We start from the raw sequence: 26270 nt of genomic DNA on the forward strand, positions 1-26270 counted from the left end.
GAGCTGGAAAGGTAAGAATCTGTCATTCGGCCCCTGAGTAGGGCAGTTAACCCACTGTTTCCCAGGCGCCAAAGATGTGGATGTCAATTTAAAGCAGCCCCCCGCACCACCTCTGTACAACTGATAAGGTATCCCCCTTTGCCTACAAGCTAAAGTCTGTTCTCAACTCAAAAAGCACTCCTCCTTCCACTAGTTTCCTGTACAGTAATTAACCCACTTAAGGGGCATCTGGGACTACATACCATAATGCACAGCATACACTAACTGTAAGGAATGCCACGTTGGATCTACTACAGGTCTCACAACCTGTCCTGCTGTAAACCCACCCTGCTGTAAACCAGTCCTGCTGTAAACCCACCCTGCTGTAAACCTGCCCTGCTGTAAACCTGTCCTGCTGTAAACCCACCCTGCTGTAAACCAGTCCTGCTGTAAACCTGTCCTGCTGTAAACCTGCCCTGCTGTAAACCTGTCCTACTGTAAACCCACCCTGCTGTAAACCAGTCCTGCTGTAAACCCGTCCTGCTGCAAAATTGTCACCTGTCTTGCTGTAAACCCACCCTGCTGTAAACCCACCCTGCTGTAAACCCGTCCTGCTGTAAACCCGTCCTGCTGTAAACCTGTCCTGCTGTAAACCCGCCCTGCTGTAAACCCGCCCTGCTGTAAACCCGTCCTGCTGTAAACCCGCCTGGCTATAAACCCGCCCTGCTGTAAACCCGCCATGCTGTAAACCCGCCCTGCTGTAAACCTGTCCTGCTGTAAACCTGTCCTGCTGTAAACCCGCCCTGCTGTAAACCCTTCCTGCTGTAAACCCGTCCTGCTGTAAACCCGTCTGGCTATAAACCCGCCCTGCTGTAAACCCGCCCTGCTGTAAACCCGCCCTGCTGTAAACCCTTCCTGCTGTAAACCTGTCCTGCTGTAAACCTGTCCTGCTGTAAACCCGTCCTGCTGTAAACCTGCCCTGCTGTAAACCTGTCCTGCTGTAAACCCACCCTGCTGTAAACCAGTCCTGTTGTAAAGCCGTCCTGCTGCAAAATTGTCACCTGTCTTGCTGTAAACCCACCCTGCTGTAAACCCGTCCTGCTGTAAACCCGTCCTGCTGTAAACCCGTCCTGCTGTAAACCCGTCTGGCTATAAATCTGCCCTGCTGTAAACCCGCCCTGCTGTAAACCTGTCCTGCTGTAAACCTGTCCTGCTGTAAACCCGCCCTGCTGTAAACCCGCCCTGCTGTAATCCCGTCCTGCTGTAAACCCGTCTGGCTATAAACCCGCCCTGCTGTAAACCCGCCCTGCTGTAAACCCGTCCTGCTGTAAACACGTCTGGCTATAAACCCGCCCTGCTGTAAACCCGCCCTGCTGTAAACCCTTCCTGCTGTAAACCTGTCCTGCTGTAAACCCGTCCTGCTGTAAACCCGTCCGGCTATAAACCCGCCCTGCTGTAAACCCTTCCTGCTGTAAACCCTTCCTGCTGTAAACCCTTCCTGCTGTAAACCCTTCCTGCTGTAAACCCGCCCTGCTGTAAACCCTTCCTGCTGTAAACCCTTCCTGCTGTAAACCTGTCCTGCTGTAAACCCGTCCTGCTGTAAACCTGCCCTGCTGTAAACCCGTCATCTGTCTTGCTGTAAACCTGCCACCTGCCCTGCTGTAAACCTATCTTGCTGTGAACCTGTTTTACAATATTGTGTTTACATTTTTCTTGTTTCTTGAACCAGCAAAGTGAGATGTGAGTGAGATAAAAGCTTTTCACAGGCCTGTCTACGGAAATGAGCTCGGAACATAAAATGTGTGTGGTAGTCCTTTTCTGGCAATTTTACCTAACCCAGCACTCTAGTACAGTAGAAGTGAATGTTAGGTTGGATTTTTGGGGGGATAGCAAGGCACACACCTGCAAGTGTTTAGTTTATAGTCTACAAAAACCTTAATTACATATGACTTGGTTTCATATGTGTCAATGTACACACGGTATAATTTTTCAGTTCAGCGTTTCCATAGCATACCTACCTAAGCTATTCTACACTGGTGAGTCTTGAGTTGGAGGAGGTAGATGGCCTGCTACTGTATGTATGTATCCGTGTATTGCAACTTGAGCTGCACTTTCCTTCATATCTGTCATGGCTGGCTTTTGTTCTCCCCTTCGGACACAGGACACTTCACGATTCGTCCCCTGTACGTGCGGGGGTGTGCGGGGTGCAGGGACAGACGCGACCGGTCCTTATTAATGACCTACTATTACCATAAGCTGCCGATTTCCCCCATCCCTAGGGGCGAGCCAGCCCGAGTTCAATATCCCATCTGTCGCAGAGCAAAAGGGGGAGAGTGGGGCTAGTCCTCTCTGGCCGTACGTGGTTTTTTTTTTTTTTCCTGAGCTAACTGCAAACTTCCAGACAGAGAGAGCGCTGGGCGGAGAGAAATAGTTGCGTCTCGTTTTACAGCGAAGAGAGAGGAGATACAGGAAAACAGTGAACGGGACAGATTTTAAAGCGCAGTCTTCCCTCGGCGCACTTGCTTATAAAACACGATTAACTCTATATAATAGTTGCCTGCCAGCACCGTGGTGCAAAACTGCAGATGCAAGCATTCAAACAAGATCCGCTCTGTTTCTGACATGTAGGCACAGCCAGTTTGACTAGCGAGAGTTTTGAAAGAGGGAGGAGGACGGAAGGAAGGAAGCAAAGAGGGAAGAGGAGGAGAAAAGAGCCGGAGAAAAGTTTGAAAGGATACGCGAGACCGGAGACGTTGCCGGTTGGTCACCGTGAAGAAAGGCTATTCAAAGCTGGTATCGCGGGGAAAATCTATCCTCGGATAAACAGACCAGGGTCTGTCGTTGGCCGCTGCCGGGTGGGGAGAGGGATTGTATTGATATTCGGCAGCTGCCGGGAACGCGCCTGATTCCGTTTGCTGTTTGGGGAATAGATGCGCTGGGAAGCCACGATGCGGAGCGATCCCATTTTGTTCGCTTCCAGGGGTGAGTGTCTATTATAACGTTATCATGCGCTTTGTTTCAGTGGCGCCAACAACTGGCCGCTGAAATTATTGATATGAATCTGAAAAATATATTTACAATCACCCCTTGATAGCCTGTTTGTTTTAAAATTCAACAGTTCAATAGGCAACACACTCAGGTGAAAAGCAGCGGATAGGGGAAATTGATTATATCTTGTCACGACAATGAGTGGTTTATAACAATGTATATCCTAATACTAACAATGCATTATTGCTTATCATTATCATCCTGCATTGTAAAATGTAATTTCAGCTTTGCTACAATTAAGTCGTCTAATGAATACAGTTCTTTGTGCAGTTATGTTTCTTCTCATAATTGAGCCACGGAGAGACACACAGGGGGTTGTTGCGAGCTGGAGGATGGAAAGACTGCTGGCCACCGCCGGCTCCTGAAAGTGCCGTTAGGATCATGGTTTTGTTGTCCATGGAATTACTTTTGCGACTGTAATAGCCTAGCAGGTTGCAACCTGAGCCTTCCCCGTCCTTTACCTTCCCTCAAGCCAACTACACTGATGAATAGCAGCCCTTACGGCGTCCAGGCAGTCCCGCATGATAATCACTGGATTATGCTCTTGCTGGGCGCAGCTGCCGCCCACTGACTCTGGACGAAGTGACCGCTGACACATTTTATCCAGGGAAGCGCACTTGGGGTGCTTTATTGGACATGCGTTTTACGGGCTCAGCGATTTGGGGGCATTACCTTTGCTAGTGTACCACCAGTTAATTAGGGCAACATTCGTTTCTATAGCAGCCGTGGAATGCTTATGTTTATGTACCAGTCTTATTTGAAATCAAAGTTAGTGTCATATTAAGCTTGCTTTACACTAATCAAGCTATTTTTGTATCATATTACTTTACACACATTATTGCAGGGTGCTACTCAAAGGTTGCCATGGTGTTACAACTCATGTGTTACATAGGACCACATACTTAAAGTCAACCAAGAGGTCATTTAAGATTTTCCCCGAGGTCAATAACATAGTCGTTGTTTGACAACACCAAGTGGCTCCATATCTCTTGTTTGTCTGCAGGAGACTGTATCCTTACAATAACACAGCCTGACTCCAGCGTTAGCCTCTTCCAGCCTACTTGGGTTGGCAGCTGGGTGGTATCAGGGAGCTCCGCGACGTATTCCGGCTTCACATGTGGTGGCGTTCCCGACAGAACTATCGTGTAGTAACGTTGTAATCTCAAATCCACGCCACGTGAGAATGTGACAAGTGTGTTTTGGCTGGAGGGCTGGGACAGCTAGGGTGTTTTTAGGTTTTTGTATTGCGATCAGCCTACTCACCAGTGGAGGTACTAGCAGCTTGGCACTTAGAAATAAATACATTTCTTTCAGCAAGTCCCTGTTTATAAACCCTTACGAGGTGCCGTTTGAGAGCAATACGAATGGAGTGTTAATGTGTTTATTGCTGTTTATTATTGTAGTTTTCCCCTCGGTCGGAAACCCTCAGACGATGTGGCATTAATTTGCACCGCGTTGGGTGCCTGTGATGTGGGCATGGTGTCAGTGATTTAGCCCCCTTCGTTGGTTGGCCCATTTGGTTCTGGTTTTAGGGGAAAGGGATACCCCACCCAGCACCCCAATGATGATAGATTTTTAAAGGCTTTCACGTGTCAGAAAATCCATCGGGACCACCTTTCAACAGCAGGAAAACCCGATCCAACGAAGAGGCGAAGAGAGATTCATTTATTTTTTATAATCCCTCACCAAAGCCAATCATTGAACTTGCATTCAGTCACAGAGAGTTTAATTCCAACACTAATTGAAGACCTTTAGCCCCTCTCCCTCGCCTGTTAATAGCCTTATGCACATTTGAAAACCAATGTGACGAAGAGCCATTATGTGACCGACAGCCTTGATTCAGATTTATATGAGACTTGTGTCATACAGTGTAACTGTCATTCAGTATGACTGTCATATGGTGTGGCCATCATATAGTGTAACTGCACCCTTATCCAATACAAATCCAAGACCCTTTTACTTGATGTAACATTGGCTTTGCATGGCCATCTGATATAATCTCCAAATGCACACAGTATGAGTCATTATAAAAGACTACTTCTGCCACTCTTTGGTAATATCCTCGGGGCAATAACGGCTACAAGTGTTGTTGATCATTTCTCATTAACCCCGAGCCTGATGTAATAGGCTGAGCAGCCTACATAAAAGGATGAGCCGGTTTGCTAGTTAGTTTGTCTGTCTGGAGCAAAGATTTCAGATGAAGGTGGTCTGGGTGGAGGATGGAACTACCCGAGTTACAGGGTTAGGGTGGGTTCTGTCTCAGCCAAATGTAGGGTCGTTGATTTAGGGAGGGGCACAAGGGTGGCTTTTGGAATAAAAAACAATGACATGGCTGAAAATGGAAGTGATGGGAGGAGAAAGGGTGGTTGTGGTCTGTGTTTGGGTGGAGTCTAATGGGAATAAACACGTCAAAGTCTGTCTGGTTAGGAGCTGTCAATCAAAGGGCAATCAAGTGGCTTGAATTTTAATGTCACAGTAGATAACTTGGCATTGGGCCAATACATGGATGGCTCTATCTTTACCACAAACGTTAAGTATGAGATGGGAACCAGAATGGTCATCTCATCTGCCTCCTATCCTCTTTGGCTTTCTTTATTTATTGGTTGAATGCAATTGGCTGGTGACTTTACAACAGTCCAGGATGGAATGCCATCCTTCCTGCACCACCAAGTCTCCTCCATCCTTCCTGCACCACCAAGTCTCCTCCATCCTTCCTGCACCACCAAGTCTCCTCCATCCTTCCTGCACCACCAAGTCTCCTCCATCCTTCCTGCACCACCAAGTCACCTCCATCCTTCCTGCACCACCAAGTCTCCTCCATCCTTCCTGCACCACCAAGTCTCCTCCATCCTTCCTGCACCACCAAGTCTCCTCCATCCTTCCTGCACCACCAAGTCTCCTCCATCCTTCCTGCACCACCAAGTCTCCTCCATCCTTCCTGCACCACCAAGTCTCCTCCATCCTTCCTGCACCACCAGGTCTCCTCCATCCTTCCTGCACCACCAAGTCTCCTCCATCCTTCCTGCACCACCAAGTCTCCTCCATCCTTCCATTCCTCCAAGAAAGATGAGTCCAACTGAAATCCAGAGCCTCTAACCACTATCCTCCTCTCCTTTCCTTACTCCATCCCCCTCTGTGTGGTATGGTTTCAGATTGAGTGCTTTGTAATTATCCTCTTACACATAATGGAGGAGTTTCACTCTCTGTCTCTTTCTGTCTCTTGCTCCCCTACTTCCCTCTCTCTCCTCTTTCTGTTCCCCGTGTCTCTCTCTCTGAACTACAGAATCCAAATTCCCATCTTTCAGATGAGGTTTTGAGCAGTAGATCAGTCGATCAGTCTGACTCAGATGTTTGTGGTTTGGCCATAGAGATAGATAGAGGACTAATCTTTATATCTGTGCTATTATAGCGTCTGTGACAGTGTGCGCAGCGCCATTGAGGATACAACTCATAGGAATGCCCACTCAGTTGACTTATTTGACTACTTTAAAATGGCGGAAGCATGGTGGAGCGCCCTCAATGGCGCTGCCCATGCTAAAATAGCCTTCTGGCCACTAGAGGTCTCTATCATTCTCTATAGGTTTGGCACTGATGAGATGATTTAAACCACGGTGATGTTCCCTTGTCATGCCCTGTGGAACACAGACAGAGCCCTGGTAATTACAGACCACGATAGAGAACGCTCTCATCATACACTAACGCCTCCACTGTTCTTCTCATCTTACAGTACATGTGTATGCTTTCAGCGGAAAGGACTCAAAAGCAAGAGTGGTTTATTAAAGGTTTATTGCGTTTTTATGACCATGGTTTGATATGATGTTGAGCCTTTTGATTGTGGTGTTTGTGGCCTACAGGCCCAAATTTGGTCTTCAGAGTATATGTGCTTATTCATGTATAAATATGATGCAAAGAGCTGTCACGAGAGTCATGGTTGTTCTACCCATTTAAATCTGATTGCTGTGGAATGTTGTAATCTACTGAAATAGTCCCCAGGTTAACTCTTCTGGGTCAAACAGGGGCCCCAGAGAGAGAGAGAGAGTTCCAGAGGCACAATGATGGTGGCGTGTTTCCCCGCTCTGGACACCGCGAGATCGGGCTTCCTCTCTCTGAGCGTGGGTGTGGACTGCCTGGAGGAAATGTGCCGACTCAGACCCAGGCACTCAGTTTACCCAGACCGTGGGAGGAAAGGAGAGAGGAAAGGAGCCTGGAAGGAGGGAGGGAGAGAGAAAGGGAAGTGCCAACCCAATCCAAACAGACTAGGGCCCGGTTTCCCGATAGCGATGGCATTTAGGTTTACGAGTGTTTTAACAATGCCTCTTTCCCACAACGGCCGAAGATGTAACATGTGTTTCCCAAAACACAAGGCGGAGAACGGTCGCTAAGTCCGTCGTTAGAGCATGTGTCGATACTGGTAGGATCGAAAGATGGGGAGCACTGCTCTCGGATCAGTTTCTCCATTCAAATCTTTCCTTAACATTAGTATTATTTCACAGTACTGACGACGGATCAGCTTCTAGAGAGATATTAACACCTATGGCTGCAAATATGGAGGCGGCTTATTGTAATTCTTAACCAATACAAATGCACAATACTACAGACTTGGCACATCATTGTGCATGTAAGGCGACACGTCATGAAATATATTGAGACAAATTACAGACACTAACCAACAATGCACCTCAGCCACGCTCAAGGTCCTGAACGACGTCATAACCATCATTGATCAAATATAATACTGTGCAGCTGTATTCATCGACCTGGCCAAGGCTTTCAACTCTGTCAATCACCGCATTCTTATCGGCAGACTCAACAGCACTGGTTTCTCAAATGACTGCCTCGTCTGGTTCACCAACTACTTCTCAGACAGAGTTCAGTGTGTCAAATCGGAGGGCCTGTTGTCCGGACCTCTGACAGTCTCTATGGGGGTACCACAAGGTTCAATTCTCGGGCTGACTCTTTTCTCTGTATACATCAATGATGTTGCTCTTGCTGCTGGTGATTCTCTGATCCACCTCTACGCAGACGACACCATTCTGTATACTTCTGGCCCTTCTTTGGACACTGTGTTAACAAACCTCCAGGCGAGCTTCAATGCCATACATCTCCTTCTTTGGCCTCCAACTGCTCTTAAATGCAAGGAAAACCAAATGCATGCTCTTCAACCGATCGCTGCCCTCATCCGCCCGCCCGTCGAGCATCACTACTCTGGACGGTTCTGACTTAGAATATGTGGACAACTACAAATACCTAGGTGTCTGGTTAGACTGTAAACTCTCCTTCCAGACTCACATTAAGCATCTCCAATCCAAAATTAAATGTAGAATCGGCTTCCTATTTCGCAACAAAGCATCCTTCACTCATGCTGCCAAACATACCCTCATAAAACTGACTATCCTACCGATCCTTGACTTCGGAGATGTCATTTACAGAATCGTCTCCAACACTCCACTCAACAAATTGGATGTAGTCTATCACAGTGCCATCTGTTTTGTCACCAAAGCCCCATATACTACCCACCACTGCGACCTGTACGCTCTCGTTGGCTGGCCCTCGCTTCAGATTCGTCGCCAAACACACTGGCTCCAGGTCATCTATAAGTCTTTGTTAGATAAGCCCCGCCTTATTTCAGCTCACTGGTCATCATAACAGCACCGACCCACAGCACGTGCTCCAGCAGGTATATTTCACTGGTCACCCCCAAAGCCAATTCCTCCTTTGGCAGCCTTTCCTTCCAGTTCTCTGCTGCCAATGACTGGAACGAACTGCAAAAATCACTGAAACTGGAGACTCATATCTCCCTCACTAACTTTAAGCACCAGCTGTCAGAGCAGCTCACACGTCATTGCACCTGTACATAGCCCATCTGTAAATAGCCCACCCAACTACCTCATGCCCATATTGTTATTTAAGTGTTTAATTGCTAAATTGTAATTATTTTGGCACTATGTCCTATTTATTGCCTTACCTCCCTAATTTTACTTCATTTGCACTCACTGTATATAGATTTTTCTATTGTGTTATTGACTGTACGTTTGTTTATTCCATGTGTAACTCTGTGTTGTTGTTTGTGTCGCTCTGCTTTGCTTTATCTTGGCCAGGTCACAGTTGTAAATGAGAACTTGTTCTCAACTAGCCTACCTGGTTAAATAAAGGTGAAAGAAAAACAAGTAGAAAAATAGAACTCAATTGATGGACCGTCACATTTATTTCAGTATGATTGAAACAGGCCTACCGTTTTAGAGTTTAATGCAGTCTTCTCGGGTTTTCATTCAAAGCATATTTTTATAGCCTACATTGAGTGTTTGTATCAATTGCAAAGACACTGGTAACTTTTGTATTTCTCGTCAACTTTGTTCTGAATTTATCAGCGATAACAGTGAGACGGATAAACCATGTGATTCTGTTTAGCGGGGATCTTCTGTGTATAAAGTGACGCGGGAGGGCAAAGAAAGCATCTAACGACGCACTTAGCTGATCTACGAGTGGCCCGGGGCACGGGTTATATTACGAGCGTTTTCAAGTGCAACGTTAAAAATGATGGTTTGGAAAGCAGCTTGGAGATTTAATGATGCTCCTATGAAGGTTCTAACGATGAACTTAGCCTTGAGATGCTTTTGGGAAACCGGGCCCAGGGCAGAAGGGGGGGGGGGGGGGGGGCTCATCTGGAAGAGCCAGGCTGTCGTGTTTGTGTGTGTTGGGGTTGAAAATAAGGAGCCAGCGATGCCCTGTTGTGTGGTGGCGACTGGCGCGAGGGGGGTAACCATGATGATGCCAGACCATAAACCACGCCAATTAACGTCACCACCGTCCAAGTGCAACATTCTTCCCAAAAAGCAACATATTACGTGGTTGTACCCTATATCCCACAATTACACTTTATATACAGCATTAGCTGATTGAGATTGACGTTCTATGGAATAGTGAACTCAAGCATACCTGCACTGCACAGAAACTATGTCTAGTGGGTCATGGGTGCAGTGCACATATAAACAGCCTGTCATTGGTCCAGATCTGGAGTATCTCATGCCCATTAGCTCAGTCAACACATGGAGTCCGGGCGGGATCCATCATCGTACATCAAAGTGGAGCAGCAGACTACTGCTTGGTACTTTGAAATTTGCCAAGAACGCCAGTGCTCCCTCAGAAGCTTGGCTCGGGTTTCTCAAACAGATTTGTCAGATTACATAACCTTTATGATCTAACCTACATGATATATGGTTTAGATTAGTAGTTGTAGTACCCATTAGAGACTGGTTATAGGATGGATGATGATGGTGCTCTCTCTAATTTGTCTAAAAACACCCACTTTTCTTCCTGTGCTTTGAGGGGTTTCGTTGAGTTGTGCATACAGATGTAGGATCTTTAATTTGACCACTTTCTCACAATAGGAAAAACAATCCTGCAGTAACAGAAAATGTGAATTATTGTGTGGATCATTATGAATGGACATTTTTAGCACCTTGAATACTACACGTTTGCTTTTGCTGATGTGCAGGACATATACTGAAACAACATGGTGGTCAAATTAAGATCCTACATCTGTAGGTAGGTTGCCAAACACTTAGTGTGTCTTAATAAAGTAGTGACACGTTGTTATGGGAAAGGCCGTCTCTAAGGTGAGAGATAAAAGCATCAGATTTATTTTCTCGCCCTGAGTTTGTGGGTGTGTATTTGTGCATTTATCAGTCTCTGTCTATCTCTTATTTATAAATGGTGTCTGTCTGTAGCACACACGTCTGTTGTGTTTAGTCTGGGGATGTGACAGCCTTTCAAGTCAGGACCAGCTCTTAAACATATCCACACCGCCTAGGGCCTATCATCAAAGTCACAGGAGGAGGTAGAGCAGTGTTTAAGGACCTGTCAGACATCACAGACAGACAGACAGACAGACAGACAGACAGACAGACAGACAGACAGACAGACAGACAGACAGACAGACAGACAGACACACTAAAGAAAGTATGTTGGGGGCGGGTGTATACAGTCAGTCCATTTTAAATTAGGGCACTGCAACATTTCATTTTAAAAAGAAGACTGGTGTTTATGTCAGTGAAAGTAGACGGTCTCAAGTTCAACTGTAGCTCTAGGCCCAAACAAGACCTTGTCCGAAAACATGTTCACCTAGACCCAAACACGTTCACCTAGGCCCAAACAAGACCTTGTCCGAAAACATGTTCACCTAGACCCAAACACGTTCACCTAGGCCCAAACAAGACCTTGTCCGGAAACATGTTCACCTAGATCCAAACACGACCTTGTCCGGAAACATGTTCACCTAGATCCAAACACGACCTTGTCCGGAAACATGTTCACCTAGACCCAAACACGACCTTGTCCGAAAACATGTTCACCTGGAACCGAACACGTTGACCTGGAACCGAACACGTTGCCATGGAACCGAACACGTTGCCATGGAACCGAACACGTTGACCTGGAACCGAACACGTTGACCTGGAACCGAACACGTTGACCTGGAACCGAACACGTTGACCTGGAACCGAACACGTTGCCATGGAACCGAACACGTTGACCTGGAACCGAACACGTTGACCTGGAACCGAACACGTTGACCTGGAACCGAACACGTTGACCTGGAACCGAACACGTTGACCTGGAACCGAACACGTTCACCTGGACCCAAACACGTTCACCTAGACGCAAACATGTTCACCTAGAACCAAACATGTTCACCTAGACGCAAACATGTTCACCTAGAACCAAACATGTCAACCCTCTGGCCCCCGTGATCTTCCTCAAACCCTTTACCTCTCTTGCTTGGTCCAAGAATCATGACTGACTGCCCCCCGAGCTGAGACATTCTCCTGTAGGTTCTAGGTGTGTTCACATCTTGACTCAAGAGGGGGTTTAGTGTTTCTGGAAGGCCCAGCCAGAAGCTATCTTTTGGCATCGGAGCCTGTTGACATGGGGAGTTTTGTTAGTGTAGAGTGCTGTGTTGGCGAGAGAGGGGGAGAAAGAGAGAGGGGGGCGCGAGGGAGGATGAGAGGGGGATGGGGGCGTAAGCGAGAGAGGGGGAGAGAGAGGGGGAGCAAGAGAGAGAGATGGGAGAGGGGGGGCTGGGGGTGAGCGAGGGAGGGAGAGAGAGAGTGAGTGGGTGGGTGGTTTGTTTGCGTGGTTTACTGTTTTAGTTCATAGCCCTAAAGGATTGTTTGAGGGTGGTCCTCTTCACTCCACACCACCTACTTCTAATTCCCTGAAGCCATCTGGGATTTTAATGCATATTGTTGCTCCCCTAACACGCGTTTTGACCACCCCTGTTGGAAGTCGGCTAAACCATTCAGTCTTTCTCTATCCAAAGGCATGAGCTCACCAACACAATACAAAACTCTGAAGACTCCTGGCCACAACACGTGTTCAGTAAGAACGGCTGGAACCCATGTATGCTGTCATGCACTTTTTTGTTGTTGTTGCCATTTACACAACTGGTCCAAGACTGCTGTAATGACGTTGTCCAGCATGACTAATAGTTGGTCTGGGGTTTGGAAAACTGATCAAAAATCTGTTTCTAAAGGGCAGAAAGTAACCAACGACTATTTTCCCTGATATTGAGGTGCTTGTTTCGTCCAAGGTTATGCCCTATGACTCTCTCTCCTCTCTCTTTTTCTCTCTCTCTGTCTGTCTGTCTTTGTCCCCCCCCTCTATATCCCTCTCTCTCCCTCCTGGCCTCTACCTCCCTCTCCCCCCTGGCCTCTACCTCTCTCTCCACCCTGCCCCCTGGCCTCTACCTCTCTCCCCCCGGTCTCTACCCCTCTCTCCCCCTGGCCTCTACCTCCATCTCCCCCTGGCCTCTACCTCTCTCTCCCCCTGGCCTCTACCTCTCTCTCCCCCGTCTCTACCTCTCTCTCCCCCTGGCCTCTACCTCCCTCTCCCCCTGGCCTCTACCTCCCTCTCCCCCTGGCCTCTACTTCTCTCTCTCCACTGGCCTCCACCTCCCTCTCCCCCTGGCCTTGATCTCTCTCTCTCCCCCTGGCCTCTACCTCTCTCTCCCTCCTGGCCTCTACCTCCCTCTCCCCCTGGCCTCTACCTCCCTCTCCCCCCTGTCCTCTACCTCTCTCTCCCTCCTGTCCTCTACCTCTCTCTCCCCCCTAGACTCTACCTCTCTCTCCCCCCTGGCCTCTACCTCTCTCTCCCTGCTGGCCTCTACCTCTCTCTCTCCCCTGGCCTCTACCTCCCTCTCCCCCTGGCCTCTACCTCCCTCTCCCCCCTGGCCTCTACCTCCCTCTCCCCCTTGGCCTCTACCTCTGTCTCCCCCTTGGCCTCTACCTCTCTCATAGGATAATACGATTAAAACAGGAATGTGTGAAAGTTGCTCTTTGTATCGAGAGAGGGAGAGACTCCCAGTATTGTCCGTGGCTCAGAGTGAAATATGAGCGTGTGTTTTAACCTCATAAATGTCAAATTAAATCAAATGTCTCTCCCAGACAACGATATGCACCAATATTCAAGCCAGACAGCGGTATGCACCAATCTCCATGCCAGACAGCGGTATGCACCAATCTCCATGCCAGACAACGGTATGCACCAATCCCCATGCCAGACAACGGTATGCACCAATCTCCATGCCAAACAACAGTATGCACCAATCTCCATGCCAGACAACGGTATGCACCAATCTCCATGCCTGACAACGGTATGCACCAATCTCCATGCCAGACAACGGTATGCACCAATCTCCATGCCAGACAATGGTATGCACCAATCTCCATGCCAAACAACAGTATGCACCAATCTCAATCCAAGACAACGGTATGCACCAATCTCCATGCCAGACAACGGTATGCACCAATCTCCATGCCAGACAACGGTATGCACCAATCTCCATGCCAAACAACAGTATGCACCAATCTCAATCCAAGACAACGGTATGCACCAATCTCCATGCCAGACAACAGTATGCACCAATCTCCATTCAAGACAACGGTATGCACCAATCTCCATCCAAGACAACGGTATGCACCAATCTCCATGCCAGACAACAGTATGCACCAATCTCCATGCCAGACAACGGTATGCACCAATCTCCATGCCAGACAACGGTATGCACCAATCTCCATCCAAGACAACGGTATGCACCAATCTCATGCCAGACAACGGTATGCACCAATCTCCATCCAAGACAACGGTATGCACCAATCTCCATGCCAGACAACGGTATGCACCAATCACCATGCCAGACAACGGTATGCACCAATCTCCATGCCAGACAACGGTATGCACCAATCTCCATGCCAGACAACAGTATGCACCAATCTCCATGCCAGACAACGGTATGCACCAATCTCCATGCCAGACAACGGTATGCACCAATCTCCATCCAAGACAACGGTATGCACCAATCTCCATGCCAGACAACGGTATGCACCAATCTCCATCCAAGACAACGGTATGCACCAATCTCCATGCCAGACAACGGTATGCACCAATCACCATGCCAGACAACGGTATGCACCAATCTCCATGCCAGACAACGGTATGCACCAATCTCCATGCCAGACAACAGTATGCACCAATCTCCATCCAAGACAACGGTATGCACCAATCTCCATGCCAGACAATGGTATGCACCAATCTCCATGCCAGACAACGGTATGCACCAATCTCCATCCAAGACAACAGTATGCACCAATCTCCATGCCAGACAACAGTATGCACCAATCTCCATGCCAGACAACGGTATGCACCAATCTCCATGCCAGACAACGGTATGCACCAATCTCCATCCAAGACAACGGTATGCACCAATCTCCATGCCAGACAATGGTATGCACCAATCTCCATCCAAGACAACGGTATGCACCAATCTCCATCCAAGACAACGGTATGCACCAATCTCCATGCCAGACAACGGTATGCACCAATCTCCATCCAAGACAACGGTATGCACCAATCACCATGCCAGACAACAGTATGCACCAATCTCCATCCAAGACAACGGTATGCACCAATCTCCATGCCAGACAACGGTATGCACCAATCTCCATGCCAGACAACGGTATGCACCAATCTCCATCCAAGACAACAGTATGCACCAATCTCCATGCCAGACAACAGTATGCACCAATCTCCATGCCAGACAACGGTATGCACCAATCTCCATGCCAGACAACGGTATGCACCAATCTCCATCCAAGACAACAGTATGCACCAATCTCCATGCCAGACAACGGTATGCACCAATCTCCATGCCAGACAACGGTATGCACCAATCTCCATGCCAGACAACGGTATGCACCAATCTCCATGCCAGACAACGGTATGCACCAATCTCCATGCCAGACAACGGTATGCACCAATCTCCATCCAAGACAACAGTATGCACCAATCTTCATGCCAGACAACAGTATGCACCAATCTCCATGCCAGACAACAGTATGCACCAATCTCCATGCCAGACAACAGTATGCACCAATCTCCATGCCAGACAACTGATCAAAAGTCTGGGCCACCTTCCTCAAACTGTACATCACTATCATTCATTGAAGTCAAAGGGGGTCCTTCAGGCTTTTACAGGGCCGACTAGATGATATATCATTGCAGGTGTCTGGCAAAAACAATGCGTACTGTACTTTTGTGAATTGAGACTATGCCCAAAACACTGTGCTGTCGTGCTAAGAACATTCCGAAGCGTTTCATTGGCTGTCCGTCAGGTTCCACATTAAGATGGGATGCCTATAGTTACGTTATAATTTACTATGACATACAGGGCCGGGACGATACCAGTATTGCAAATACTTGTTGGTTTTGTGGCAAGGAAACAAAACACAAAGCAGATTTAACTTTAGGAAAACAGCCCTAAATGTTAGAAACAAAGATCATTATGTTGTCATCTGGAGTCACATGTATTTTCTAAGCTATAACAGACATTTTTAGTCATACAGCAGGTTGGTCTGCGTGTTTTTATTTTTGTTATGGGAAATATATTGCGATACTGGTGTGGTCCTGGACCTAATGAAATAATGCATAACTCGATAATAGACTACATGACCAAGAGTATGTGGACACCTGCTTGTCTAACATTTCATTCCAAAATCATGGGTATTAATATGGAATTGATACCCCCCCCCCCCCCATTTGCTGATATAACAGCCTCCACTCTTCTGGGAAGGCTAGATGTTCCACTAGATCCACTAGATGTTGGAACATTGCTGCGGGGACTTTGTTCCATTCAGCCACAACAGCATTAGTGAGGTCGGGCACTGATGTAGGGCGATTAGGCCTGGTGCACAGTCGACGTTCCAGTTCATCCCAAAGGTGTTCGATGGGGTTGAGGTCAGGGCTCTGCGCAGGGCAGTCAAGTTCTTCCACACCGATTTTTGTATGGATCTCGCTTTATGCACGGGGGCATACATTTGTAGGGGTGTCCACATACTGTTGTGTATATGTACGTATGTATATGTGTGTGTGTGTGTGTGTGTGTGTGTGTGTGTGTGTGTGTGTGTGTGTGTGTGTATGTGTGTGTGTGTGTGTGTGTGTGTGTGTGTGTGTGTGTGTGTGTGTGTGTGTGTGTGTGTGTGTGTGTGTGTGTGTGTATGTGAATCAAAATATACCTCCCCAACACCACTATAGTTCCTTAACTAAACTGATTTAATGGAATCATCCAAAATACACCGGCATTGTCTGTGAGGAATTCTGAAGTTGCAGGTGTTAGACGATACACACAGTTCCATCATGAGTGAGTGTGTGTGTGTGTGTGTGTGTGTGTGTGTGTGTGTTTGTGTTTCTTGTCTTCGTGGGGTTCTGGTGAATTCTCTGCAGAACTAACCACAGATAGGACCTATGATTATATGATGACCTAACCAACTACAACTTGTAAGGTCATGTCAACAGCGGAGACTGTACCTGCCAACCTCAGCAATTACATAATCACATGTTTATGACAGGCTCAACTGGAACTCAAAGGGCTGAACTATGGAAGATATAGGGGTGTTCTTTATCTACAGCCTGGTTCTGTATTGATGTGCAGCGCATAACACCCTCATAGCACCCCTACAAACTCAATGTGAAGCGATCCGTAACATTTCCTGAGAGAAGCATACCCTTTTTTCACTCCCAGTGAGAGAGAGACACACACACACACACACACACACACACACACACACACACACACACACACACACACACACACACACACACACACACACCCTTACCTAAACCTTCAGCTATGCCTATTGTTTTGCTGCTGTCTGAAGAGGGGTGAAGGTGTATTTTCCCAGAGCTATAAATCAGCGTTGACAGCAGGGAGGGAGATTCCTCAGGTGTTGTACCAGTGCAAACCTGGGTTTACCTTTCCATCTGTATCTAACCCTGTGTTTACATTTCCATCTGTATCTAACCCTGTGTTTACCCTTCCATCTGTATCTAACACTGGGTTTACCTTTCCATCTGTATCTAACCCTGTGTTTACCCTTCCATCTGTATCTAACACTGGGTTTACCTTTCCATCTGTATCTAACCCTGTGTTTACCCTTCCATCTGTATCTAACCCTGTGTTTACCTTTCCATCTGTATCTAACCCTGTGTTTACCCTTCCATCTGTATCTAACCCTGTGTTTACCTTTCCATATGTATCTAACCCTGTGTTTACCCTTCCATCTGTATCTAACCCTGTGTTTACCTTTCCATCTGTATCTAACCCTGTGTTTACCCTTCCATCTGTATCTAACACTGGGTTTACCTTTCCATCTGTATCTAACCCTGTGTTTACCCTTCCATCTGTATCTAACCCTGTGTTTACCCTTCCATCCCTATCTAACACTGGGTTTACATTTCCATCTGTATCTAACCCTGTGTTTACCCTTCCATCTGTATCTAACCCTGTGTTTACCTTTCCATCTGTATCTAACCCTGTGTTTACCCTTCCATCTGTATCTAACACTGGGTTTACCTTTCCATCTGTATCTAACCCTGTGTTTACCCTTCCATCTGTATCTAACCCTGTGTTTACCTTTCCATCTGTATCTAACCCTGTGTTTACCCTTCCATCTGTATCTAACCCTGTGTTTACCTTTCCATATGTATCTAACCCTGTGTTTACCCTTCCATCTGTATCTAACCCTGTGTTTACCTTTCCATCTGTATCTAACCCTGTGTTTACCCTTCCATCTGTATCTAACACTGGGTTTACCTTTCCATCTGTATCTAACCCTGTGTTTACCCTTCCATCTGTATCTAACCCTGTGTTTACCCTTCCATCCCTATCTAACACTGGGTTTACATTTCCATCTGTATCTAACCCTGTGTTTACCCTTCCATCTGTATCTAACACTGGGTTTACCTTTCCATCTGTATCTAACCCTGTGTTTACCTTTCCATCTGTATCTAACACTGGGTTTACCTTTCCATCTGTATCTAACACTGGGTTTACCTTTCCATCTGTATCTAACACTGGGTTTACCTTTCCATCTGTATCTAACACTGGGTTTACCTTTCCATCCCTATCTAACAATGGGTTTACCTTTCCATCTGCTTCTAACCCTGTGAATGTTTTTACAGAAGGTTTCTGCATAACAACTGAGGTGTTCTTCTGTTTCCTCAGACAGGAAGGAGGCTGTTGTAACTGTATTGCCATTATTGTTGAACACAATGATGTCATTCATACACATAACTTGCATAAGTGCGTATCCATAACTAAGACATTGCCATCAACCCCTGACGATGTCTAACATTCTAACACTGTGGGTTTTTGTCTCTTTGAAGCCATGGAGGAGTTGGTGTGTGAGCTGCGTCTGTTCCTGGACCTGCTGGACAGGGAGTATCTGAGCGCTGGGGTCAGGGAGAAGAAGATGCTCATCTCTAACATCCTTCACAGGGTCCTCACCGCTAAAGGTTACAACCGCAGCTATTATCAAATACATCTGTCGCATGCTTTGTAAACAACAGGCTGACAGTGAGACGCTTACTTACAGGGAGGGCCGTTCCCAAAAAATGTAGAGAGAAAAAAATAATTGTCAAATAATAATAATAATAACACAAGGAATAAATCCACAATGAGTAACGATAATTTGGCTGTACACACGAGGTGCCAGTACTGAGTCAATGTGCAGTGGTACGAGGTAGTTGAGGTACACACAGTATATATACTGTAGGTAGGGATAAAGTGACTAACATTACCTTGCATACAACCTACACACAATCTCACATCTCCTACATCTTCCACACGACCCTCAGCATTAAAGACCACAACCTTCACCATCACACAACCTTCATACAATCTCACATCTCCTACATCTTCCACACGACCCTCAGCATTAAAGACCACAACCTTCACCATCACACAACCTTCACACAATCTCACATCTCCTACATCTTCCACACGACCCTCAGCATTAAAGACCACAACCTTCACCATCACACAACCTTCACACAATCTCACATCTCCTACATCTTCCACACGACCCTCAACATTAAAGACCACAACTTTCACCATCACACAACCTTCACACAATCTCACATCTCCTACATCTTCCACACAACCCTCAGCATTAAAGACCACAACCTTCACCATCACACAACCTTTTCACAATCTCACATCTCCTACATCTTCCACACGACCCTCAGCATTAAAGACCACAACCTTCACCATCACACAACCTTCACACAATCTCACATCTCCTACATCTTCCACACGACCCTCAGCATTAAAGACCACAACCTTCACCATCACACAACCTTCACACAATCTCACATCTCCTACATCTTCCACACGACCCTCAGCATTAAAGACCACAACCTTCACCATCACACAACCTTCACACAATCTCACATCTCCTACATCTTCCACACGACCCTCAGCATTAAAGACCACAACCTTCACCATCACACAACCTTCACACAATCTCACATCTCCTACATCTTCCACACGACCCTCAGCATTAAAGACCACAACCTTCACCATCACACAACCTTCACACAATCTCACATCTCCTACATCTTCCACACGATCCTCAACATTAAAGACCACAACCTTCACCATCACACAACCTTTACACAATCTCACTCCACTCTCACATCTCCTACATCTTCCACACGACCCTCAACATTAAAGACCACAACCTTCACCATCACACAACCATTACACAATCTCACTCCACTCTCACCCGGACCAACAGCCATTTCATACCCTCAATCCACATACTCTACCTCATTACCATTATCATCATACCTAATCCATGCCATTGCATTTTATGTTTGTTGATTGTAATTCGATCTCTCTGTCTTCCTCTCTCAGAGCCCTCGTTCAAGTCAGAGGACCACAGCAGCCTTTCTGCCCCCCCTCAGATGCCACTCCCTGAGATCCCACACCCCTGGCTCGTAAGACCACCTCACACACCATCGCTCGCTCTCTCTCTCTGACCTATGACATCACAACCTGTACAGTGCATTCGGAAAGTATTCAGACCCCTTAACTTTTTATTTAATTTTTTTACCTTATTCTAAAATGGATTAAATAAAACATCTACACACACTACCCCATAATGACCAAAGTGAACATTTTTGCACATTTTATTAACTATAAAAAACAGAAATACCTTATTTACAATTATTATTCAGACCCTTTGCTATCAGACTCAAAATTGAGCTCAGGTGCATCCTGTTTCCATTGATCATCCTTGAGATGTTTCTACAACTTGATTGGAGTCCACCTGTGGTAAATGTAATTGATTGGACATGATTTGGAAAGGCACACACCTGTCTATATAAGATCCCACAGTTGACAGTGCATGTCAGAGCAAAAACCAAGTCATGAGGTCGAAGGAATTGTGCGTAGAGCTCTGAGACAGGATTGTGTCGAGGCACAGATCTGGGCAAGGGTACCAAAACAAAAACATTTGGCAGCATTGAAGGTCCCCAAGAACACAGTGACTTATATCATTCTTAAATGGAAGAAGGCACATGACAGCCCAATTGGAGTTTTCCAAAAGGCAGCTAAAGGACTCTCAGACCAGGAGAAACAAGATTATCTGGTCTGATGAAACCAAGATTGAACTCTTTGTCCTGAAAGCCAAGCGTCACGTCTGGAGGAAACCTGGCACCATCCCTGCGGTGAAGCACGGTGGCGGCAGCATCATGCTGTGGGGATGTTTTTCAGCGTCAGGGACTGGGAGACTAGTCAGGATCGAGTGAAAGATGAACGAAGCAAAGTACAGATATCCTTGATGAAAACCTGCACCAGAGCGCTCAGGACCTCAGACTGGAGCAAGGGTTCACCTTCCAACAGGACAATGACCCTAAGCACACAGCCAAGACGACGCAGGGGTGGCTTCGGGTCAAGCCTCTGAATGTCCTTGAGTGGCCCAGCAACAGCCCAGATTTGAACCTGATTGAGCATCTCTGTAGAGACCTGAAAATAGCTGTGCAGCGATGCTCACCATCGAACCAGATAGAGCTTGAGAGGATCTGCAGAGAAGAATGGGAGAAACTCCACAAATATAGTTGTACCAAGCTTGAGGAGTCTTAACTAAGAAGAGTCGGCTGTAATCACTGCCGAAGGTGCTTCAACAATATTACTGAGTAAGGGGTCTGAATACTTACAGTACCAGTCAAACGTTTGGACTCACCTATTCATTCAAGGGTTTTTCTTAATTTTTACTATTTTCTAAAATGTAGAATAATAGTTAAGAAATCAAAACTATGAAATAACACATATGGAATCATGTAGTAACCAAAAAAGTGTTAAATCAAAATAGAAAATATATTGGAGGTTCTTCAAATAGCCACCCTTTGCCTTGATGACAGCTTTGGACACTCTTTGCATTCTCTCAACCAGCTTAATCTGGAATGCTTTTCCAACAGTCTTGAAGGAGTTCCCACATATGCTGAACACTTATTGGCTGTTTTTCCTTCACTCTGCGGTCCAACTCATCCTAAACCATATCAATTGGGTTGAGGTCGGGTGATCGTGGAGGCCAGGTCATCTTATGCAGCACTCTCCTTGGTCAAATAGCCCTTACACAGTCTGGAGGTGTGTTTTGGGTCATTGTCCTGCTAAAAAAACAAATGATTGTTCCACTAAGCGCAAACCAGATGGGATGGCGTATCACTGCAGAATGTTGTGCAAGCCATGCTGGTTAAGTGTGCCTTGGACTTCTAAATAAATCACAGACAGTGTCACCAGCAAAGCACCCCCACACCATCCTCCTCCGTGCTTCACGGTGGGAACCACACATGCAGAGATTATCCGTTGACCTACTCCGTGTCTCACAAAGACACAGCGGTTGGAACCAAAAATCAAACATTTGGACTCATCAAACCAAAGGACAGATTTCCACCAGTTTAATGTTCATTGCTCGTGTTTCTTGGCCCAAGCAAGTCTTTTCTTATTATTGTTGTCCTTTAGTAGTGGTTTCTTTACAGCAAAATCAATTATGAAGGCCTGATTCACGCAGTCTCCTCTGAACAGTTGTTGTTGAGATGTGTCTGTGACTTGAACTCTGAAGCATTTATTTGGGCTGCAATCTGAGGCTGGTAACTCTAATGAACTTATCCTCTGCAGCAGAGGTAACTCTGGGTCCTCATGAGAGCCAGTTTCATCATTGTGCTTGATGGTTTTTGCGACTGCCCTTGAAGAAACTTTCAAAGTTCTTGAAATATTCCGGATTTTGACTGACCTTCATGTCTTAAAGCAATGATGGACTGTCATTTCTCTTTGCTTATTTGAGCTTTTCTTGATATAATATGGACTTGGTCTTTTATCAAACAGGGCTATCTGCTGTATAACCCCCCTACCTTGTCACAACACAACTGATTTGCTCAAATGTATTAAGAAGGAAAGAAATTCCACATATTAACTTTTAACAAGGCACACCTGTTTATTGAAATCCATTCCAGGTGACTACCACATTAAGGTGGTTGAGAGAATGCCATCAAGGCAAAAGTGTCTAAAACACTTTTTTTTGCTTTGTCATTATGGAGTGTTGTGTATAGATTGATGGGGGGGAAACAACAATTTCATCCATTTTAGAACAAGGCTGTAATGTAACAAAATGTGGAAAAAGTCCAGGGAAATAGTTTCCGAATGCACTGATTGGGCATGGTAGTGATTTGTACAAGAAATGCAATGTCTTCAATCAGATCGCAACGCAACTTGTTCATTGTCCTTGAGAAGGGAATTCTTTCCCCATTCTTCAACCACATGTGATTGGACAATTTGAGACATGTTGCATGAGCTCAACACAGATCGCATGCACTACTCTGTCCCATGAATGTCACGTCCAATCATATTGGAGGATGTTACAGTCTCCTATAAAGCAGAAGGGTCGTTTTGAGTTCAATATGGTTCTGCTCTCTCGCCACCTACCAACTCCTGACACGTGTGTGTGTGTGTGTGTGTGTGTGTGTGTGTGTGTGTGTGTGTGTGTGTGTGTGTGTGTGTGTGTGTGTGTGTGTGTGTGTGTGTGTGTGTGTGTGTGTATCCCGAACACTGCCAGTGACTGCAGGTCAAAGGAGAGTTGCATGTTTTATGGTTCCCCTAGGAAACTAGAGAGATGGGAGTGCAGTTTCTTTCTCTCTCTCTCTCTCTCTCTCTCTCCCTCTCTCTCTCCCTCTCTCTCTCTCTCTCTCTAATGTTCTCTCCCTCTCTCTCTCTCTAATGTTCTATCTATCTCTCTCTAATGTTCTCTCTCTCTCTCTAATGTTCTCTCCCTCTCTCTCTAATGTTCTCTCCCTCTCTCTCTCTAATGTTCATTCCCCCTCTCTCTCTCTCTCTCTCTCTCTCTAATGTTCATTCCCCCTCTCTCTCTCTCTCTCTAATGTCCCCCCCCCTCTCTCTCTCTCTCTCTCTCTCTCTAATGTTCATTCCCCTTCTCTCCCTCTCTCTCTTTAATGTTCTCCCCCCCCTCTCTCTCTATCTCTAATGTTCTCTCTCTCTCCCTCTCTCTCTCTCTCTCTCTCCCTCTCTCTCTCTCCCTCTCTCTCTCTCTAATGTTCTCTCCCTCTCTCTCTCTCTAATGTTCTATCTCTCTCTCTCTAATGTTCTCTCTCTCTCTCTAATGTTCTCTCCCTCTCTCTCTCTAATGTTCTCTCCCTCTCTAATGTTCTCTCCCTCCCTCTCTCTCTAATGTTCTCTCCCTCCCTCTAATGTTCTCTCCCTCCCTCTCTCTTTCTAATGTTCTCTCCCTCTCTCTCTCTCTCTCCCCCTCTAATGTTATCTCCCTCTCTCTCTCTCTCTCTCTCTCTCTCTCTCTCTCCCTCTCTCTAATGTTCTCTCCCTCTCTCTCTCTCTCTAATGTTCTCTCCCTCTCTCCCCCTCTAATGTTCTCTCTCTCTCTCTCTCTCTCTCTCTCTCTCTCTCTCTCTCTCTCTCTCTCTCTCTCTCTCTCTCTCTCTCTCTCTCTAATGTTCTCTCCCTCTCTCTCTCTCTAATGTTCTCTCTCTCTGTTCTCTCCCTCTATCTCTCTCTGTTCTCTCCATCTCTCTCTCTCTAATGTTCATTCCCCCTCTCTCTCTCTAATGTTCTCTCCCTCTCTCTCTCTCTAATGTTCTCTCCCTCTCTAATGTTCTCTTCCTCTCTCTCTCTCTAATGTTCTCTCCCTCCCTCTAATGTTCTCTCCCTCCCTCTCTCTTTCTAATGTTCTCTCCCTCTCTCTCTCTCTCTCCCCCTCTAATGTTATCTCCCTCTCTCTCTCTCTCTCTCTCTCTCTCTCCCTCTCTCTAATGTTCTCTCCCTCTCTCTCTCTCTCTAATGTTCTCTCCCTCTCTCCCCCTCTAATGTTCTCTCTCTCTCTCTCTCTCTCCCTCTCTCTCTCCCTCTCTCTCTCTCTCTCTCTCTCTCTCTCTAATGTTCTCTCTCTCTCTCTGTTCTCTCCCTCTCTCTCTCTCTGTTCTCTCTCTCTCTCTCTCTCTAATGTTCATTCCCCCCTCTCTCTCTCTCTCTCTCTCTAATGTTCATTCCCCTTCTCTCCCTCTCTCTCTCTAATGTTCTCCCCCCCTCTCTCTATCTCTAATGTTCTCTCTCTCTCCCTCTATCTCTCTCTAATGTTCTCTCCCTCTCTCTCTCTGTTCTCTCTCTCTCTCTCTCTAATGCTCTCTCTCTCTTTCTAATGTTCTCTCTCTCTCTCTCTCTCTAATGTTCATTCCCCCCCCTCTCTCTCTCTCTCTCTCTCTCTCTCTCTCTCTCTCTCTCTCTCTCTCTCTCTCTCTAATGTTCTCTCCCTCTCTCTCTCTCTAATGTTCTCTCCCTCTCTCTCTCTCTAATGTTCTCTCTCTCTCTCTAATGTTCTCTCCCTCTCTCTCTCTCTAATGTTCTCTCTCTCTAATGTTCTCTCCTCTCTCTCTCTAATGTTCTCTCTCTCCTCTCTCTAATGTTCTCTCTCTCTAATGTTCTCTCTATCTCTCTCTCTAATGTTCTCTCCCTCTCTCTCTAATGTTCTCTCTCCCTCTCTCTAATGTTCTCTCCCTCTCTCTCTCTCTCTCTCTCCCCCTCTAATGTTCTCTCTCTCTCTCTCTCTCTCTCTCTCTCTCTCTCTCTCTCTCTCTCCCTCTCTCTAATGTTCTCTCTCTCTCTCTCTCTCTAATGTTCTCTCCCTCTCTCCCCCTCTAATGTTCTCTCTCTCTCTCTCTCTCTCTCTATCTCCCTCTCTCTCTCCCTCTCTCTCTCTCTCTCTCGCTCTCTCTCTCTAATGTTCTCTCCCTCTCTCTCTAATGTTCTCTCTCTCTCTCTCTGTTCTCTCCCTCTCTCTCTCTGTTCTCTCCATCTCTCTCTCTAATGTTCATTCCCCCTCTCTCTCTCTCTCTCTCTCTCTAATGTTCATTCCCCTTCTCTCCCTCTCTCTCTCTAATGTTCTCCCCCCCTCTCTATCTCTAATGTTCTCTCTCCCTCTCTCTCTCTCTAATGTTCTCTCCCTCTCTCTCTCTCTGTTCTCTCTCTCTCTCTCTCTCTAATGCTCTCTCTCTCTCTTTCTAATGTTCTCTCTCTCTCTCTCTAATGTTCATTCCCCCCCTCTCTCTCTCTCTCTCTAATGTTCATTCCCCCCCTCTCTCTCTCTCTCTAATGTTCTCCCCCCCTCTCTCTCTCTCTCTCTCTAATGTTCTCTCTCTCTATCGCTCCCTTGCTCTGTCTTTTGTCTCATCCATTCCTGTTAGTCATATCAACCCCATAGTATGTTAGTCATATCAACCCTATAGTATGTTAGTCATATCAACCCTATAGTATGTTAGTCATATCAACCCTATAGTATGTTAGGGAGAAAGAGATAGAAAGAAAGACACACACACACATACACACCCAG

General features: G+C 46.4%; 1 pseudogene; it reads left to right on the plus strand.

Annotated features, from left to right (window-relative positions):
• Positions 1-2385: 2385 nt before the first annotated feature.
• The window catches only part of LOC135516431 (actin filament-associated protein 1-like), a 90337-nt pseudogene continuing 66452 nt past the window's right edge, over positions 2386-26270 (plus strand).

This window comes from Oncorhynchus masou, chromosome 27, assembly GCF_036934945.1.
Source record: "Oncorhynchus masou masou isolate Uvic2021 chromosome 27, UVic_Omas_1.1, whole genome shotgun sequence".
NCBI lineage: Eukaryota > Metazoa > Chordata > Actinopteri > Salmoniformes > Salmonidae > Oncorhynchus > Oncorhynchus masou.